Consider the following 21,768-nt stretch of genomic DNA (forward strand, 5'->3'; position numbering starts at 1 on the left):
TCATGGCTTTGCAAGCTAGTACTGCCTCAGGCTTCACTTTATTGCAGACTAATCTACAGGGAGACCATTTCTCAGCCCTGACAAAACATAGGCTTGCATCAGACAGTTATTGAGTCTGAATTTTTATTATTTTTACTGTTTGTTTATCTTATGTGCTGGTTTACAGTGATCCTATGAAAAGAGGGTGGAGGGCATGGTACATAGACACTATTAGGCTCTCAACAGTGATTGCAAAGGAATGAATTCCTAGGAGAGCCATACTGACTGACAGAGGTGAATTAAAAGTCAGAAGTATGTTTTAAACCAAATAAGATTTCTTTTGTGGCACTGGTATAGAGGTCTGTTCTTCTCTGCTGTGAAGGAATTGATGTCATTAGTCATATTTTGTATGATTTTGAGTACTTTCTGCTGTCTGTGCTACATACTGTAGTGTTTTGGAGAGAAAATTGCCCCAACCAATAATAGTCTGCTCCTTTCTTATATGAAAATAATTTGCTGGAATTGGATACCATATTAAATGTATAGTTTGTTGGGGTTGAGAAAACTGATTAAGAAAGGGGAATCCTTTGTATTTGAGTAGAATAAAGCTACATTACTTTCTGCATATGGGTTATCTCCTTGTCCTTGAAATTATCTCAAGACAGAGGAGCCTAATCTTGTGCCCAAAAGAGAGCCAGCGGAATTCCTTTATAAATAAAGCTTATCTTTCCCACTTCACTGATGCTCTTTTGAACTACCTTCCACAAGTGTCTCTAGTCATTCATATCACAAGAGATTTCTCAGACTCTCTTGTAATGGAGGAGAGTAGTTGCACTGAGTATTTCTTTTACGCTGCAATGATCTATCATGCAAATAAAACCAGTCATTCGGGTTTGCTGTAGCTTGCTATGCCAAGTGAGTCCCGATGCTTTCACTCTAGAGAAGTCCCTCTCACACAAGCATTACAGAGGCATAGAGATTAGTTAAATTCACAACCAGGTTATACACTTTAGGCCATATTATGCTGACCCTTCTGAGTCTGCAGAGGTGGAAGTGAATATAAAGAACCTTTCTTATAAAAAGCCAGGTTCTCTGATTAATATTATTTACTTGTCAAAGCATTATTTATTGTAATTTATCATGAACTGTGCAATAGGATAGCTCTGGTTTGTTGATTAAAGTTTTAGGTTTAGCTTTCACTACAGATTCACTAATATTGATGACTCTTCAGTTTGTTCATTATTCATTATAATTAATAGTAGTTTAGTTGCTTGAGTTAACTCTATTTATAATGAAGCACTGCGTTTAATCCAGAAATTCTCCATTCTGCTTTATGAAGGAAACTCTGACATAAAAGGATTGACTGTGTTTTCACATAAATTCATAGTTCTTAAATTCATTCATAAAAGCTCAATTGTCATTTAACAGCAGTGAATTTGAGTTGATAATGAGCTTCTGATAAGGTAACTAATTAGCATGTTGCATTAATCAGAGTCTGGGTGGCAAGATGATGACATTGAGAAGAAAGAATAGAAAGGAGCGGATTTGAGAGCAGCAATAAGGACTAGAAGGGGGACTTAAGCATTACGGTGATGAGCATTGAAGCACCTAATTTTCAGACACCCTGTGGCCTAGTGAAATTCATAACTCTGAGTTGTGCACCCAGACTCCCCATACAATAGCTAAGGAGAATTAGGAAACTAAAGAAGGGATTCAAAGAAGCCAGCACAGTGAGCTGGCAGTTGTCTAACCTGGCAAATAGGAAATGCTGAAGAGAGGAGTGCGGCCTAAGCCTGGCCTATTGAAAGAAGTTAGGCACCTAATTCCAATTGGGAGGAGGGCAAAACCCTCCACTTGGGATTCACAGCCATGAGTACTTTTCTGAAGCAAGGTGCCTAAGCCAGATCAGTCTTTTCTCATGAAAAACTGGTGATGTTCTGGTAGTGCTGTTCCTTTTACACCCATAGCTCAGTGGTTAGGGCACTGGATTCAAGTCCTTGCCCCAAATCAGGCAGTGTGGGGATTTTAAGCCATATCCAGGTGAGTGCCCAAACAACTTGCCTATTGGGGACACGGGGGGGGAGAGGGGGTAGCGGCACCTGTCTTGTCTTTGTGTGGGTTAGGTGTGCTCTAAGCATGCCTACCAGATCATGACCCAAAGGCAGGGGAATGCCTAGTTTGTGAATCCTGCTGGGGCTTAGGCATGAGCTAGATTCCCCCAAGTTGCTTAGCCATGTTAGGACTTCAGTGGTTTTGTGCATGACCTGTGGCAGAAATATAGGTGTCTAGGGAATTTGACATCTACAGGGTTAGGCAGCAGCTGAAAGGTGGTTTTGTGAATGCCAGAGATACCTAAATGTTGCACTTAGGCACTTAAAGGAACTGCTAGGTGCTTTAGTTTCCCTTATGAAGCTACGGCTAGAATACTAAATGCAGTCAGTTCACCTGAACCTGATACTTAGTAACATTTATATTAGTTTGAGGAAAGCTATTTATGCAGTATTACTAAGAAGACATTTCTTTGATGCACAACAAATGATTGAATTTTTGAGGTCAGAATTCTATTAAAACATAACTGGAAAAAAATAAAGAAAATATAGACAGTCTACCACTAATTAAATACAGTATACATTAGTCTTGCATGGGATGATAACTAAAAAAATTCATGAGTTACTTGCAAACTATCAGTACATAAACCACAAAGTTTGAATAGTTTAAATAAGCACCTGAAAGTTTGGATTCGTAGCTGAACTACTTCATACACTTTATGGGATAGTACTTGTCCCACTGGTTTTAGCAGCTCAACTTGATGATGTCTACTCCTGCAACTTTCCCATTTTTTTTAACGGCTTCACATTTCTTTCTATTTTTTAGGTCTGCAAAACTAGCCTCACAGAAACTATATCAAACATTTTGGTACATTTGATAGTGTGTGTCAACTTTGATAGTTAACAATAACTGATATACAGTGGACTCTAAATCTATTACATAATTAATTTTACAAGGGATCAAACTGGGAGAGGGGGGCAGAGAAAGGAGTTGATACTCTTCCAAGCTGCACCCAAAACATGAGTTCTGCCCAGAGTAAACAAAATAAGATGATATTCGCAATATGTCAATTGTGCAAATGTTCAAATTAGGATTGTGCATGCTCTTTGAGCTCTGCTAGGTTCCCTCAGCCTGACTTCTCCTCAGTGGGACTTGCATGTGGGCTTTATTGGACTCAGTATTGAGGAAGGAAAAAAAGGAAGTAGTACTATTCAAAACACTACCCACTTGTAGCATGTAAGTGTAAATGGGATGAGTAGAGTCAATTTATGAATTTGCCAGAGTGCCTGTTAGATTTTTAAGATGAAATCTGACTAGATTTGCCAAATTGATAAATGTTTCAATGGAATTTAATAAGGATAATCCCTTTTATTGAATACTAGATGACTAATTTTTAGTGCTACGTTCTTCTCAAGTCAATTTTTACCTTGGACAGTACTTATCAAAGCATCTTTAGAGATACAGGGGAAAGTACAGCATCACCATTCATTCCTGTCCATGGCTTGTTCCTCCAGTACGCCCAGCCTTGTTGTGTCTCTGTGAATTATGTTCCACCATCTAGTTGGTGGTCCGCCTCTAGATCTGACTGACTTTGGTTGTGTTTGCATTATTTTCTTTGGCATCCTATCATATCTTTGTGTCCTAGAATCTCTTGACCATTGTATCCTTGTTGATTCAGCCAATCCCATTCCCTGATTTCACATCCTACACTTCTTCTAAATTCTTCATTCCACTTCACACCTGCCATCTTTTGAAGAATTCTCGTCTCTGTTGCCTCTAGCTGTTGATGTCTGTTACACGCAATGCAGCTGCTTCCAGAGCATGAAGTAATGCTGTTAGTATACTGGTTTGATAAAATTATGGATTAATTAAAAAAAAACATGTTTGGTACCAAAGTGAAAAATTATCAATTTCTGATCAGCACTTGTAACTAAAGCACATCTCCTATTAACCTCATTCTTGATGGAGCCATCAGCATTGATCAAGCTTCCTAGATATACACAAGATTGAACTTGTTCTGTGACTTTGCTGCTAGGCAGTCATTTGGTATCTACTCTTCCTCCTACACCACCTTATATATTTATTCTAATGTTTTGATAGTACTTGTCCCACTGGTTTTAGCAGCTCAACTTGATGATGTCTACTCCTGCAACTTTCCCATTTTTTTAATGGCTTCACATTTCTTTCTATTTTTTCTGATGGTGGTTCAATGCAAATATCCCTTCTGCCTTGCAAGCTGCCCTGTTCAGGTAGCATGTCTTAAATATTTGCATTTGGGTGAACTACAGTGTTCAGCACTTTGTCAACATGATCCTTCCATGCTTCCAGCACCTCTTTGGCATTTGTTTTCAGTTCACTAGTAGCCTTTCTTATTGCTTGCATTGTTGGCCTGATCATGTTTCCCTAAAATTTAACCCTTTTGTACATCATTTCCATATCTTGTTTTTTTCTTGATGTCTTCTCTAGTTCTTGAGTGTCTTCTTTCCAGAACTTTTGCTTGTCCAATCCTTGTGATTTCTTCACTATTTTCTGCAACACCTTTACTTCTATTTTCCCAACAATCCTGGCCTTTTTACACTTTTCTGGTAATATTCTTGTTTTGTTGCTTGTCCAGCTTTTCCTTGTTTGATTACATCTTCCAATAACATCCTCCACTTTATTTTTTATCACTTTCTTTAATATTTTCCATCCAGTCTGTAGTAAGATTTCTTCATAATCACAAATTAATGGCCTGAAATGACCTCCAAGCATCATCTTGTATCCCTTCTTCATAAAGCTATCCTTTAACTTATCAAGATCAAATCTGGCTCCAGTTGTGCCCATCTTTTTTTTTTCTTGGACTTCAATCTTTCCCATTAGTAATTCATGATCATTACCATACTTAGCATTTCTATGGATGCTAACATCCAAAAGTGACCTCCTATGCCTTTTATTTATGATTTAGTTAATCTGCTTTTTGGTTTGACCATATGATGACTTTCATGTCACCTTGTAGATATCTTTGTGAGGAAACCAAGTACCACCAATAATCAGACTGTACATCATACAGCAAGTTCTTAACCTTTCTTCATTATTGTTTGCCATTCCAATGCCATGTGGTCCACCACTATTCATTTGCTTACCACATCCGTGACAAACCTTTTCATTCATATCTCCCATTATCAAAATCATATCATGATCAGGAATCTCATCTACAGTGCTGTCCAGTTGTTGATAAAATTTGTTCTTCTCTTCCTACTCTGATGTGTCTGAGCAGATCACCGTTATACATAATTTATTGTAGGCAGTAGTAAATCTTGCTATGCCAATCCACTCAGATACCAGTTTCCAGCTATTCATTGAAGTAACTTTTTTCACTGCTATAGCAACCCCATACCTATGCTTTGCTTGTCCACTTAAATGTCCAGAAAAAAAGGAAAATAAAATTTCCAGCTGTGAACTTTTCTGTAACCAACCAATGTGTGTCCTGAATGGCAGCAAAGAAAACTTATAACTTCCATAACTCCTCCACTACTTGCTCAGTCTGGCCTGGAATGAACAGAGTTTTGACATTTCCGCTCACAATATGTGTAATATGTTTAGACAAAATCCATGACCACTTCCATTTGCTAGACTTGGCAGTCCTTTGCTGAAATCCGTATAAGTCAGTCTGACTTGCTGTACTGTTTCTATAACAAGTAAAAACAACAAGGAGTTGGGATTTTTTACCCACAAAAGTTTATGCCCAAATAAATCTGTTAGTCTTTAAGGTGCCACCGGACTTCTTGTTGTGTTTGTGGATACAGACTAACACGGCTACCCCACAATACTATAACAAGTAAGTTTAAGATGTAATGGCTTGTTAAGGTGGATTGGCCTATCTGACTCATAGGAATGCTAAATCATAGCTTGTTTGCCTGGTGGTTTGCATCAGTGGTTGCACCCTAGCCCTCTTGTCTTCCATGGCTAATGAGCTTGAGTTGCTTGTGTTTGATATCAGAGTTTTCCTTCTCCTAGACAGACTTACCTAAAGGAGCCCAAATGAGCCTTGTCTGCCTCCATTTGAAATCAGTTTCCCTTCTCCTAGAAATAGTTGGTTCACAGCTATTATGGAATAAGTGTAGGTACAACATTTCTGGGTATCCACAAGACTGGTTACCCCATCTGCCACCCAGGGGACTCGCCTCTGTACTGTTGCATCCTAGCATGAGGTATCAAATCAGGACACTTAAAAAACACACTCTCTTTTTGCTGAATGAATTTGTTTTAACCAATCAGTTTTATTAAGTGTCCACTTTTATTATCAAATCAGAACATGTAATAAAACTTGTTGATTGGTTAAGACTAATTCATTGTACCCCTGGTTCTTGGTGAATCAACAGTTTTTAAAAGGGTATATAGATTAATTTTGGATACCTGATGATCTAGGCATGTACTGAACACAATATATAGTTTTAGAAATAATTGACTTCAATTAGTTTGGGGGCCAAGCAGTTATACCCTGGAACAATAAAAGAAATGAGCAAGATCTTTTATTCCATCCACTTAATATTAATCAGTTATCAGTTATTTAGTATTTCTTATACATTTATCCCATTTCAAGTAATTCTCCAAGAAGTAATGTTGCTCTTTGTCTGAAGGTATCTGCTGTTTCTAGTATTTGATTTGAAAAGGACTAGTTTAAAGTACCAGACTCAATTGCTTAAACATTATTTCTTTAGTGTTCCTGTAGGCCAGTTTACTTGGACTTACAAAGAAAAAACATACATACAACATTACTTAGTACAATCTCAACATGTAGTTCTTTGTGGTCTCACTAGAAAGAGCTCAGATTCAACAAGGTAACTTTCAATTATTTAGACTAAACAAAAACAAAAAGCAATACAATGTCTGAAGTGAAGTCTTGCCACTTCCTCTTAGCCTTGATAATCTTGTTGGAGGGGATAGGCTGTCTTCATGGCTGATCCAAACGCTGAAGACCACACAGTGACCTCCATGTTTGTGTCCTATTTCAGGGATCCTTGGAGGGTGGCTGTCCTATTATTTCTATTAGATGCTTGCCAACCAGCTCTTCGAATCCCGCTCCCCAGTTTCCCTGCTACTTCCATCAATATCCAGTAGATGACATCAGTGTATAACAAACTTCTTTGATCATTCTCTTGTCGGAAGCTTCTTATGTTTTATTCATTTCAATTGTATCGCTATATTAACTCAGAATATTAATTGAACTTCCTTTTAAGAAATTTCTTAATTAAAGGACACAATGGGTTCATCCTACATAGAAAAACAGGATTTTACCTTTGTTTGTCGATCTTTGGGGGCTTTTTAGGTAACTAGAGATAGGACTTCTATCTGTATGCTTCAATTTTGTAACAGTAGTTTAAGATATTGTTTTAACAGCCCAGTTTCTATTACTGGGGGAACAGTGATTCCTATTTCAGTTTATCGGGATCCTTAGTCAAGGTGTCTCACACATTATAATTGGAATGTTGATCTCCCATTTTCTCTAGTTTCTAAGAAGAAAGAGAGTTTGGAATAGCCACAGAGGTGATCAGTCGTGACTTTGGATGTCACTGAGAAGGGATCAGACTGATAGCTTTTCTATCTAAGGGTGAGAAAAAACTATATTTATTAACCATCTATTCAAGGCATATTTGACATCTCTACATCTCACAAACACTAAAACGAGACATCATTCCCAGGTCTAGTCTACATTTAAAATGTGCGTTTTGTATAGCTATATCAGTATAGTTATACCAGCAAACCCTCCTAGCATAGATACAGTCTATACTGGCAGTGAAGTCCTTTTTGCCAGTATAGCTTATACCAGTTCCCTGAGCAAAATAAGGTATACTGGCACAAGTACACTTTTGCTGGTATAACTACATTTCTTCTAGGGCTTTGACATAGTTATATAGGACGAAAAATAAATGCCACCCCTAATCAACAAAGCTATGGCAGCAAAACTTTTAAGTATAGACCAGGTCACCATAAATTGTGCACATCTGCGACCCTCCTCCTTTCTTCCACGAGGAATGAAATAATTAACAATGTTGACACTTAAATTATCATCAAATTACACCCATTTTAAGACCACTAAAAGAGTCAGGAGAAAGTGTGATGTGGCCACTTTGCACAGGTGGAAATGACTACATGGAGTTCAAGGTGGTGGAAAATTGGGTATCAAATTTCTAATTTGAGTCTAGCACCCTCCATGAATTGATGTCAACATGATTTTGTTGATGCCTCATCCATCATGCAATATTTCATTCTCTAGGATTGTGGGACAGCCTCCTAGTAGAAAAAACCTTTCTCTGACCATAGCCCAGTTGATCCCCCAGCAACTCATAAGCAGTTCCTGTGGAACTGAGATCAGCGGTGCATTGGAGCATGCATTCCCAAGCACTTGTCTTGAATCCTGGCCCCATACCATGCATGACCCATGCAGGACCTTAAGGTGGAAATGGATAGACTGTGCCACATAATTTCTCGAATTAGTTTTGCATTATAACTTTACATGATTTCTAGTTTTTCTACAGTATAAATTGCCACATTTTATTAAGGAAAAGCATATAACTGTTATAAGACCAGTTGCCCATTAGTCCACAGAGTGGAGTTCTTTTGTTTTTAAGGTAAGTTTTTCAGTTATATGATACTTACGCTAAGGCTTAACAGATCATTTTAAATTCTTTATTACAATTACTGGTAATTCATAATGATTGTCAATTCTTTTAAGCACATTGTTTCCTTGTTTTTAATGCAAAATTAGCATACATTTTAGGATATGTACCAACCAAATTGGTTTTGCAAATGTTATAATGGCCCACATCAAGACCATATTTATTTGCTGGATTTACCTAAGTGGCATGTAATAGCTTTTCTTTAATAATCTTGATTTGTATTGCTATTTAATAATTTTTAGCCACACTATTTACAAAATGAGGCACCAAAGTAAGTTTGTGATCATATATTAATAATGCAGCAACCCTCCAAAGATAACAAGTTAACCAAATCACGTATTAAAATGTATTAATACTGAAAATATGATTATGTTGTCCCTTGGTAAAGGTAGTTAATGTCATGCATTTCTTATTTTGAAAAAAATAGTGAAGGCTTGTACTAATTTTGAGTTGCTGTAAAGAACTCTGATTAGATGCATGAATCTAACTCAACAAATACCCTTTCCTTTACCAGAGAAAGGAACTTCATACTATATTTCTCACTTCATTTTATCCCTTTCTTTTGCATATTCATATCCAGAGTAGGGAGGGGATGGAAGAACGGAGGGATAAATGGGAGACAGGAAGAAATGGGAGGAGGGGAGTTTAAGAACACACCTTTAGTTTTTGAAACCAAAATGTTTTAGGGTTTTGGTTTGTCATCAAAGACAAAGAGGTGTTGCCAGAAACTTTGGGAAAACTTTTTTTTTCAATATACCCCAGGGAAAACAATAGATATTTTTCTACTGTCTTTAACTGTTCTCCATCTGCTCCTCCAACCTGAGATTCTGGTAGCCCAGCAAGGAGACATGGGAGAGCCAACCAGCCAGACTTGAGCTGCCTTTCCACCGAAGTCACCACAAGAAGGAAAGATGTGGAGAATCTGTTCAGTAAAGAATGGCTTAAGCAGGATCAGCACTAGCCATGTGGGGTGCTGAGGGAAGCCCAGATTCAAGCAAAAGGGGCAGCCAAAGAGGTTCCAAAGGGTCGAGGAAGAATAGATGAGGTCCTTAGGTGAACCCTATCCCCATCTCACTTGACTAGTTATGACCACTGCTCACTGTGTGAAATCATAATAGTTATTTCTTGGGGCTGTGTTTGTATGTCTAACAGATGTTTGAAACATAAGCTGAAAAACACAACATTTTCATTAATACCCCTGTAAAATTCCAGGAAGTAAACATGGGCATTCAGGAACACGTGCATGGTACCTCATTGATGCACTGTAACTTTTTTTTTTTTTTTTTTTTTACAGAGTATTATGTTTTAAACTTCAGACTAAGCTTTGGATTATGTTGGTTGATTTTGAGTGGACACAATAGTCTTCAAGTTACTCTTCCCACACTGGAGGAGTATAACTCCTATAATTGGGGTTGTAGTACAAGTACATGCATTTACATATTACAAAGTCACTTTCTGTGAATAATTTATAATATTTGCAGTTTTAATAAGCATTCTTGCCAGTTACCTTAAAGAAAATGAACACACAACTAGCATAATCACAGATAAAGTGCATTTAATTCAAGTGAATATTCAATGAAAATATTCACCCAGCTCCTCTTGTCATCAGAGAGGTGTTCAGACAAGGAACACCTTTTAGTTTAAATCTCTTTGATTTTTCCTCACAACTTTTGCTGAGTTGCAGTCACACTGTTTATGCCTTTACGCAGGAAAAGGGAAACATTTTCTTTCTGTTCTTTGAAAATTAAGAGAATGCTGTAGAAGTTCAGAGAGAAACACAAGATCCCCTCCAGAACTTGTTCATACAAACCACAAGAAAAATGTTAAACTTATCTTTAACTTATCATTAAAGGACAAATGGGGAAAAGTTTCAAAAGCAACTAGGAATGTAAGTCACATAGATGCATTTGAAACTTTTACCCAACATCTCCAGGGTACTGGAGAGGTAAAATATTGGGCTTGCACCACTTCTCCTCAGGAATGTTCTCTGAACTTCTTATACAGAAAACAGATTGGCAAAAGTAATAATTCCCTACTGTGCATCACTCAGTCAGTCCTCCTTCCCCAGACAATTAAGAGAGAGAGGAAAAACAAGTAAACAAAAGTTCCTGAGGAGACAGACCATCCTGTTGCAAGTAAATCATTACCATTTCTGATGAGAGTATACATGACCGGTTACTATTCTCCTTGGGCCCAAATCAGCTCATGTTTAGTTCAATAGGAGATGGATATATGGTTCCTTATCAACTTCTGGTCATGTCTCTTGTATTTGCTGGTTGGCACTGCTTTCTTCTTCCAGCTTAATTATCTGATAAAAAATTTGAGAATTACATGAAACATATGACATGTTGTACTTCTGTGCATCTCTGTTCAGTTTATTTGGGCCAGTCCAGGCTTATTGCCTCCTGCAAGATGATTAGTGTCCTCAGCTTCCAATGATTCTCTATGGAAGTTGAAGGTATTCAAGATCTTGTAGGAGAAAATCAGCATATTGCAAGATCCAGCCTCTTAAGCTTTTGTATGATCTTGAAGTTCTCTGCTGGAACATTCAGAGTCTATATTAGGCATCCATTAGGTTCTATTTCAGGAAACAGTGATTCTAAAGTCATCCATGATTTTCCAGTCTCCCGCATAATTTTCTTCACCCACCCTTACTCTTGTTAAAGAAAGAAAAATGTCATATAATTTATTTTATCCCTTTCACAGAATTGCCATTAAACATGAATCTGACACCCACACTTCACAATTATTTCAATATTTTCTCTTTAATTAGTGTGCTATTTTATTCCCTTTTCCCTAAGTTACTATAATTTGCAATATTTTTTTCTTCTAACAAAAATTTATATGACACTTCAAAAATGGTCTAGTCAAAGATATCCAGATCTCAAGTAGGCCCCATTAACTACTTCTGAGTATGACAATATTTTTCAAAGCCATATTTGCCTTGCCTATCATATGGCTTTACTTTAAGTTTCTCTTAAGAAACCCATATGAATATTCTGAAGTTTTCCTCTTGAAAGAAAATAAATTGATATCTATTAAGAATATAGATGATTAATCTTGGAGACATCCAATGACAAGGGTCTAGTGGGCTGCAGATGAGAACACACAGATAGGATGTGCGTTCAAGACCCATGATTCTTTTCCTGGTATATTTTGTTCATGCAGTTCTATCTTGCTATCTTGTCCACATTTAAAAACAAAACAAAAAAAAAAGCCGCACAATAAATTGATGATGTATGTTCTAGATAAGAAGATCAGACCAAATCTTTCCACATTCTCTTGTTATGAGCAGTTTTTCATCTAATCCTAATGAGAGAGCGTAACCCAAGGAACATAATCCTAGCTCTCATGAACTTTCATGAGGTTTCAAGTAGAGTTCTAAATCTGATGCTCACTGTGTGGTTTTCGGAGTCATTTATTCTATCTGCTTCAATTTCTCCATCTATGAAATGGGGATAATATTTACCTTCCTAGAAGTTTTAAGGTTCAATTAACATTTGTAAAGCACTTTGACCATGAGAAATACTGTACAAGTGCTAAATATTATCATGCTTTTTCATAATTTCAGCAGCTGCAGTCATATTATTCATCTAATGGAACAGTGAATGTCTTTACTACTTTTTTTTTTTAAACTCTACAAAATTATTTGGCACAGATGTTTCAGAAATTTTGACACACTGGGGACTTTCATGTTGCCCAGTGATGCTCAGATTTGCACCTCCAGCTGTAGGGTAGGTCAATCTATTACTATTCCGAACTAGGAAGATCAACTAGAAATACTGTTTTTTGCCAGACCTACTAAAGGATTTTCTGAAACTGCACAGTTTCAGAAATATTTACAGAAAACATGTGGTTCTTAAAAACACTACAAAAATATTATAAACTCCATGTTTCCTCTTTTATGAACAATTGGTCGGATCCTGAAAATGCACACCATTGAACACATACCCAGAGAAGCTCAAACAATTAATGTTAAACCTTATGGTTCAAAAAACCTAGAATTGATATTACCAAAGGAAATAAAACCTGTGAAACAAATTTTCCATCAAAAATATAGGTAGAGAAGTTAAGCCCTTTTATATGTATCTACATGGAAAACCTACATAGCATAACTGTGGTACTTACAAATAATTATATAATATATATTTTATCAGTCACAATGTAGCAGCTGAAATTTGGAAATTCCATTGAAAGCCAAATGTTAATCTTTCTTCTAGCATAATTAAAAAACATGCTTCAAACCTGAACCCCTGTAGCAGAACACTTTTCCCATTATGAAAGAATAATTTTGTGTGAGGAGGTATAGATGCATGTCAGCCCTAATAACTGTTTCATGACATAGATGCATGTTTCTCAAAGCTAAGCACTAGCTTAGTGTTGCTGTACTCTAAAAATGTGGCATCTTCTTATTCAAACGATCTGCTGTCTCTGTATTCATAGTTTATGCCCTACTTCCTTATTTAAGTAAGAAAAATAACTTTGCACTGCCTTTCTATTCCTATAACTTCGCATATCTAACCCAGTTAAGAGAGAGAGAGAGAGCTGGATTCGGCTCTCTTGTATACAGTCAACAAAATTGTTCAGTGGTTTATAACTTTTTACACCAAAAGTGCTGAGCTCGCTTAGAAAATGTGACCACTTTTTTTTATGGCTAAATGGAAGCTGACTGAGCTTTTCTGAAAATCACCCTAGTAAGTTACCATTGGGAAAAACAATTTGCTTAAAACTTGCACCTCCACAAAGAAACATTTTTTCCTCTGGGTCAGGTGGGTCAGCGGTAGTAACATCTTCAGGCCTCTGTTACATAGCTAATCAGTTCCCATTGAAGAATAAGTCCTGGTTTTCTTCTATTTTAGAACTGTGCAAAACTCAATGGGTTTGATTTTCAGTGTATGTAAAACCAACTTTCTCCAGATTTCACTTGTTTTTAGGTTGAAACCATAAACTAGCATCAAGTTTTAGTTGGTTTTCATTGAAAATCATACATTAGTCCAGATTTCTTGAAATTTGGCCCATTCTCACTTAATACTTAAATTTGTTCGGACTGCAACAGATCTCAGCAGTATATCCTTCATTCACTCGTTCTAATTCTACCTGTTTGCCATATGGTTATTCTTAACAATTCAAGGTTTATAAACAGCTCCTGGAATCACATTGTGACTCAAACATTAGATTGTCTAATGTAAAAGCACAAATGTTATTCTCTCCCTATGGTAAAATTATTTGGCAGGTGCTGCAAATGCCATTTCATCTCCTCACTTTTATTATTTTCAACCTTTGTTCTGTCCCTAATATAAACCTCTCTTGGCTTTTATAAAATGTCACTTTGCCTTTTCAGCCAGTACTATAGGTCACGTCAGGCACAGCCAAGTTGTAGTTATAGTAAAAGTTTGAACATATGACTGATTATAGGAAAAGTAACATAATAAACTGTCTCATCCTGTGTTGTGCTTACTTGTCTCAAAAGCACTGCAAAAAGTATTCCTGGGCTCATAATGCAAGACTAAGGAAAAATATTATATAGGAAAACATTATAAATCTTGTTAAGAAAAATGTATTTGATTGACTTATTACATGACAGTATTTCCTAGAGACCCCACCTTGCATCATGACCCTAAGCTGTAAGGGGTCTGCTAAGTGCACATACAAGGCAAAATGTGTGTCATGAAGAGCTTACCATCTAAACGGAGAGACACAAGAGCGTGAGGGGAAAGAGACCCAGACAGTAGAAGGAACTGACCCAACATCAAACAGTAGGTCAGTGGCAAAGCCAACAGTAGCTCCCAGTTCTTTTGCTTTCCAGTCTAATGCCCTTACCACTAGACCATGTTCCTCATTAATAAAGTGCTCTAATATAGCAGTGTCCCTTCAGAGATTTCAAACCACTTTCCAAAGGAGATCAGCATTATCCCCATGTTTACATATGGGAAAACTGAGGCACAGACAGAGGAAGTGACTTGCCCAAGATCACCCCACAAATCTGACAAATCTGGGACTAGAATCCATAACCTATGAGTCTTAGGCTAGTGCTCTAGTCACTAGGCCAAAGAAATAAAGGACTGACCAGCTAGCCTCACTCCACTATCAGTGAATAAAGTGAGGGACAACAATAATGCTGGTACTCCATTTTCTGACTACTTAGTTCATGCTAAGATTTCAAGGAGGGTTTCAAGGAGATGTTTGTGTCTTGGAGATCATAATGAATTTTTCATGTGAAGGACATTAATATCTTGTGTGAAGTGTATTTCCTTGTCTCTTGGAGGTAGAAGGAAGTTCTTTGTGATGATGTTGGCTCTGCCACAGGCAGTGGGAAGTGCTGTGTGGGCATCAGGGTATGGTATCTTAGCATAGTGCTCCCTCTGAGAGGTTTGCCTTAGGTGGGTATCGCATTTCCATAACCTTAACTTGCTTTATACAAAGATTTTCTTTTCAAAGACTGATATTATTTCATTTAAATTAGAGATTGGTTGGAATAATTAAAAATGATTAAACACATAATGAAAACTGACTAGTTCCACCTCTGACATTTTATTTGCGTTCTGCATTCGTAGCTCTAAGATATTGAAAATGTCCTCAAACAGAAACTGTATTCCCTTCTTCTCAATTCAAACTTCTGTCCCTTTAAATAGTTATGAAAGGCATTCCCTATTCCCTAGTCTCTCTAGAAGGGTATGGCTTTCTCAGTAGACAAAACTTTCCTTTTCTTTGTTTACTCAAGATTAGGGTAACTTCATTTTTACTTTGCACAAATCAGGAAACCTGTCACCGAAGGGATGTAGCAAGTGCACTTGGCTTGGTATTGCTGGGATCAGGGAACTTTCCTGGCTGCTTATTCCTCTCTATCTTCAAACAAAGGCGCGTCACTCCCTCTCCTCCCCCTTGACTTTGTGAATTTAACTCAAGGGGAAGGTTGGCTCAAGGATTTGGAGGGTACGTCTACACTGTGATAAAACAATAAAAGACCTGTGGCACAGCCATGGCTGGCCCAGGTCAGATGGCTCAGGTTGTGGGGCAATAAAATTGCAGTATAGCTAGTCAGGCTTGGGCTGGCACCTGGATTCTGACCGTGTATGGGATCTCAGAGCCTGAGTCAAACTGTGAGACTTGTATGGGGGGGGGGGGGCAAAGGGTTATGGCATTGCAGACAAGGTCCAGTGGGAGGCCTTTTGGCCTCATCTACATTAGAAAATCAAATCCCAATATTCCATCAGTTGCCAGCCACGGTACAGTTGTGGTAGTAACTGGGTGCATATCCATTAGAGTATATAGGGCTATGGTGCTCCTATCTGAGCAAATGGGGAAAATGCTAGAATCCCATCCAAACAAGGAATTTAACTGAACCACCTCTGGCAGGTGCTGTTACTAATGAATCTAGTATAAAATGTAGCTGCACCTCTTGGGGAGGGAGAGAAAGCAGTACTGCCAAACCCAACGATTCCAAAATCAGTAGGTGGTTCCCTCCAAAATAATGAGACTCACTTAAAAATAATGAGATTTTACGTTCTGAATTCTTTTTACTTATCCTCTGGGTATTAAGCACTGGGGTCCATTCAGGTCACATTTTCAAGCTTTTGTCTGAAACCCTGGGGCTAGAATTTTTTTTTTTAAATATAAGATGAGATTCTCACATTCACATGACTCCAGGAACCGAGCTTTTAAAAAACAAAAACCCACAGCAAATATTGCAAGATGTGATTAAAATCCTGAGCTGATATAGTACTTATAAGTTAGAATATGTAGTTTACATTTATACTAACATACTTCTTGATATAAGGACTGGAAGGAACACGGGGGCTCTATTTTCCTACTGCCTGTCTCTTTAAGATTTGGAGCAGTACTGAAGAGGTCAAAAGAACACAGCTTTGGTGAACATGGGTACGGTCACAGATGCTCTGGGAAGATGCTCCAGAAGTGGGACTTGTGCAAACTCTGCGCGATGGGGAGAGAGAGAAAACAAATATGGTTTTAATAAAATGCTCCAGTTAAAGAGAGCCTCTTGATCTGGGAGAGTAACAGAAATACAACAAGCCTGGAGAGAGGTGGTGGTTGAGCTCGACTGCTCTCAATTTCTTTCTCTATTTCTTGAGGTGGCCAGTGTATAGAAATTTAATAAAAATAACACAACTCACGGCTTTTTTATAGACTGAACAGAGGCATAGGCATTTAGGACAGGGTCATTTTTGATTAAGAGACATAAAGTGAGATTGAGAGACAGTTATTTTCTTTACAGAATAAAAAGCTGAGCTTCTTCCCTCCTGGAGCCTTGCATGTTCTCACTCTTCCCCTCTGACAGCTTGCATTGCTGTCCTCTAGCTTCCTTTTCACTGTCTCACTTTCCAAATTGCACCCATTTCAGGAGACTGTAACCTTTGCAGATCCATGAGCTGACACCAAGTTATTCTTCCAACCAGTGAACATTATTTTCTTTTTTCTTTTTAACAGTTAGTGCTTTGGTATTTTCCCCATTATTCTCCCACTGGAATAATAAGGATAACGAAATCTCATGCTTGGGGGAATAAAATGATTGCTGTTGGCATTAGGAAAAAATCCCCCACCCCTTTGTAGAGCACTGTACAGTCAGGTAGGTGTGTTAATAGGGAAGAGAGGGTTCGAAATATCAGCTTCAGGCCACAAACACAATCCAGCAAACAATTCAGGCCACAAATATAATCAATAATCTGATTCAGGGAGGGAAATGTTATCTACCTGATCTGTCAAAAATATCCGATAGGCCCTTCAAGTTTGCTCCTGCTTTTCCAAATGTTTTTACTTAAAATAAATCTGGAATTGCTTCAACAGACTTTACAATGAGCTACAGGAATAGCTATCCCAGCACACTTTAAATGATTTCAAATAGTCTTTAGCAGCCTGCAGAAAGCACAGCCACAGGGCTCCAGTCATTCTCTTAGGCACATCTTCTGTTTTGCGTTCTGTCAAAAAGGGTAGTGAATTCAGTGTATAGTGAGGTTTTTTGTTTGTTTGGTTCCCCCAATGGACAGATTTCTTGGCTAAGACAAGCCAAGATGGCAGGCACAGTTGGAAGAGTTAAGTATTAAAATGTTATCAAAAGGGCAGCAGAAGTGACTTGATTTGCTGAGTCCAGAGGATTAATGTGTCTTCAAACAAAAACTTGGGTGGTTTGCTTGGCTGATGCAGGACTCAGGACAAAGTTCCTCCCCTCCCCCCTCTAAAAAAAAAAAGTCAACGGTGTCACAGTAAAAGAAGCAATTTGAAGGGCAATCATACAAAAACTCATGGAAATAAGGACTAGATAAATGGGAAAAGCATTACAGGGATTTGGTTAGTTTACACCACCTGTGTGAAATGTCTTCACTGGAGCATGTGATATATTCTGATTATAGACTCTGGTGCCAGATCCTCAAATGGTGTAAAGTAGCATAGCTCCACTGCCCCTCTTTATTTACCAAGGAGCTTCTAATGGGACTTTTTTGATAATTTATCTTACAATAAACATTGTAGCTGTCCTGGGCAGGGTGGATATTTTCAAATCCTCTTTAAACACACATTGCAAAACAAAGGATTGGTTAATGGCATTATTTCACCTTGGAAATTTTACATGCAAGGAAGCTTAGCTCATGGACTTGGAAGCTGAATGAAGGAAATAAAGTCTATATGGGTATAACTACATCACTCAGGGGTGTGAAAAATCCACCCTCCTGAGGGACATAATTATACCTACCTAACCACCAATGTTTTGCATAGCCAGTGATTGTTGGGGTGAGGAGGAGATCCTTCTCTGAAAGTAGGCACCCTGTTCCCTTCTCTTTCTGACCTGGAAACTGAACTTCTCAGTTGCTGCTGTTTACTTGAAGAGGGAAAGAAATAGGGAGAAGCTGAGGCTGCTACTCTTTCCTTCCTGCCATCAGGGAATGGGGACTGAGGGAACTAAACAGCCCCTGGGCTACGATGACCAAATGTCCTGTTTTTAAAGGGACAGTCTTGTATTTAAGCCCCCTGCAGGTGTCCTGAATTTTCTTAAAAACGGGCAAATTGTCCCGTATTTTCTGTCTCCCCGCCATCAGTATGGGCAGGTCCTGCTGCTGGTTGGATCCCTGCTTGCCCGCCCCGTCCCGTTTCCGGCTGGCACTGGCTGCGCACTGCAAACTGAGGTGACTGGTGACTGGTGGTCAGGTGCCAGGCGGCGGCCAATTACTTGTCGCCTCTGCTGCCTACCCATTGGCCTTTTACATGCTCCCCCCGTCCCCTCTCTGCTTTTCCCCTTTACCCCCTCAAGCCCTGCTGCTCCTCCATATCCCCCTTGGCAGGGTGCATCCCACTCCCAGTGCTGTGCGGAGAACCAGCCCCTGGTCGGCGTGCTCAGCTCACCAACAGCCTCGCTGGCTTCCTTCCCCCACTGCCTCTGGCTGGGCTGGCGACCTGGGAAAGCCCAAGACCCTGTGGCTCAGGGCACTGGCCAAGAGGAGCCAGTTCCTGCATATGCACAGTGCTGGCACGGGAAAGCCTCTCCATACCTCAGCTAAGCTCCTGATGGGAGGGGAAGCAATTTCCAGCCTGTTCACACCCCAACCCTGCAGGATCCACAGAAGCCCACCCAGGGCAGGGGCTTAGCAATCTCTTCACCCAACCCCCCCACTACCCTGGGTCCTGCCCAGGCACCCTCCCTTGCTGAGTCATATCTCTGTCTGGATTCCTAGAAGCCCCTGCAGTCAGATTCCCTGGGCTTGGTGCACAATGCATCGTTAGGACTTAATTCCTTCCTGCCCACGCTGTATTCAGAGGTGGCTGGGTTATGTTGGTGGCTAGCAGCAGCCTGGAGGTGTTAGCTTCCTTTCCACACTGTGTGGGCAGGAAGGGACAAGTTGCTTCCAGCTATATGCGGGCGGGGAAAGGGGGAGATGAGTTCTGCAAAGACATGGGCCAGGTCATCCCTCCTCCGCTCCCCCTAAGCTGGAAGCAGATCTCATCCCTACCCTTCCGCAAAGTGCCAAAAGGCTGCTGCTGGCCTCATTCTGAACCCTGGCAGAAATCAAGGGGGGGGGGTACATGTAACCCTGTGTGCCCCCCCTTAGGGGGGCCTCGGGAAGACTCAACGGCAGGTACCAGGAGAGGTGGGACCGTCCCTGGGGCTCAGCCCGGAGTGGAGGGCTGATAGCACTGGGCAGGGAGGGTCAGGTAGGTCAGTCACCACCACCCCATGTGAGAGAGGTATACAGGAGTATGTGTGTGTGTCACCTCTCCCCTTGTATGTGTGTGTGTGTGGAGGTCTTGGGGGGGGGGGTGTCACCCCTTCCCCCTGTGACTCCTAAAGCCTTAAATATAAGAAAGTAAATAAAAAGAACCCAGCTACACAGTATTTCTTTTTAACAGGGGCTCAGTCAACCTGATATTAATTTGAATGTTTGTCCCACATAGTTCTGATTGATTGCCATTGAACTCTCTTGAATACGAATAATTTTACCAGGTGTCCCATATCCAGCACAGGGAAATATGGTCACCCTACCCTGGGCACTATTGCTGGTAGGCTCTATTGCCTCTTTCTCCCTCCTTCTGCCACTGAATTGAACTGGAATTTTACCTCTCACATGTAAAGAAGCAGTATTGGCCTAAAATATATGATCTAGGGCCTCTCCCCTGTTTGACAATGAATTTAGAGGGGAAATAGGGTTGTGTTGTCTGGCTAGTTTATAACCACCTTGGCTGTCTTTTTGTACTGCTTGGTAGTGGAAAAGATTTAATCTTCTGTGGGGGTGTGTTTTGTTTTTCACTTGGGACCAATGTTCCCTGTAAGCTGTGTGCACATTTGGCCATGCAGTAATCTTGTAACTACCATATTCCTCACATGGCCGGGAGTGTAGCCAATACCCTGGTCCTGCTCTACTTGCCAGACCTCAATCTGTCAAAACTGTGGCACCTCCTACTGTTCCTGAGGACAAGGAAGTGGGATGGACCCAAGACTCACCAGCAGAGAGGCGGAAGGAGTGGGGTGAGGAAGGCAAGGACTCCTGGAAGGAGATAAGATGGGGCTCCCTCAAGTAAGGGCTGAGGTAGGGGGCTGGCCATAACCTGGTTTCTGCATCTTGGAGATGACAACCCAAAGGGCAAAAGCCCTTGATTCCGATGTTTTGAAGAGTTTCTAGGAGAATACTAATTTGAATAACAATGCTAATAAGTTAAACACCTGTTGCCTCTGCAGATATTGATTTTAATGGGAATTCCAGGAATAAATCCCTCTACCACCTTTCAAAAATCTGGGGACGAGTGAGAACTGAGTAAGATGATGATGTCTTTTCTTTTGATTCATTTTCAGAATTCCCATTATAGTTAATGGGAGTTACACAGTTGGTAAATGAGATTCTGGCAAGATAGCAGTTGGATACTTAAGAATTTTAGAAAAGTATCTCTTTTTTATTAGATTGTTCAAAATTGACATTGCATGAAACTATATTCTTTATTCAGCAATTAATTTTTAGTTATTGATCCAATTACTGGGATAAGTGTAGATTTGTGTGCTTTTGTGTTAGGTTGAAAAGAGAAAAATCTACTAAATAATTTTAGTGAGTTATGATTGCTTAAGAGATGATAAACACTAGAGGATGATCATTCTCTGCCAATATATAAATTGGATTGACCTTAATAAGAAATCACTATTGCCTGTTCTACAAATAATGGAAGGGTGGGGAAAAAAACAGTATATCATATATATTGTGATAGTTCCAAGTCTTATTAGAAATGAAATGCTGGCATAATATGAAATAAATGGCTATAAAAAAGTTAAATGCATCCCAAGATGATAAAATGTGTCAAACCATATAGGCTGTTCATAGACGCTTTTCTACTTTAATCAGATGTCTCAAACTTTCAGCTGGTGAAACTAGTTGAGGTGAATATGCCTCTAATACTTACAACCCAGAGAGAATAATCTCCTTACTTCAAACTATTATGGTACTATATAAAATCAGAAGACAATAACAATCTATTCAATCATAATAAAAGGAAAATATCTGAAACAGCTAATCACCAGATATTTTTGTGGGTCTGATTCTCACTTACATATATTACTTTACACTGTTCTGGCACTAAAAAGGGACCAGATGTA

The 21,768-nt window shown here is 39.3% G+C and overlaps 1 long non-coding RNA gene across 1 annotated transcript in view; it reads right to left on the bottom strand.

Annotated features, from left to right (window-relative positions):
* Positions 1-10,335: 10,335 nt before the first annotated feature.
* LOC120369797 overlaps positions 10,336-21,768 on the bottom strand; it is a 52,624-nt gene continuing 41,191 nt past the window's right edge. Inside the window, exons 3-4 of the long non-coding RNA XR_005583439.1 lie at positions 10,835-10,995; positions 10,336-10,417 (exon numbers count right to left, since the gene is read on the bottom strand). This is a non-coding gene — a long non-coding RNA (uncharacterized LOC120369797). The remainder of the gene's footprint in view (positions 10,418-10,834; positions 10,996-21,768) is intronic.

This window comes from Mauremys reevesii, linkage group 8 (genome assembly GCF_016161935.1).
Source record: "Mauremys reevesii isolate NIE-2019 linkage group 8, ASM1616193v1, whole genome shotgun sequence".
Lineage (NCBI taxonomy): Eukaryota > Metazoa > Chordata > Testudines > Geoemydidae > Mauremys > Mauremys reevesii.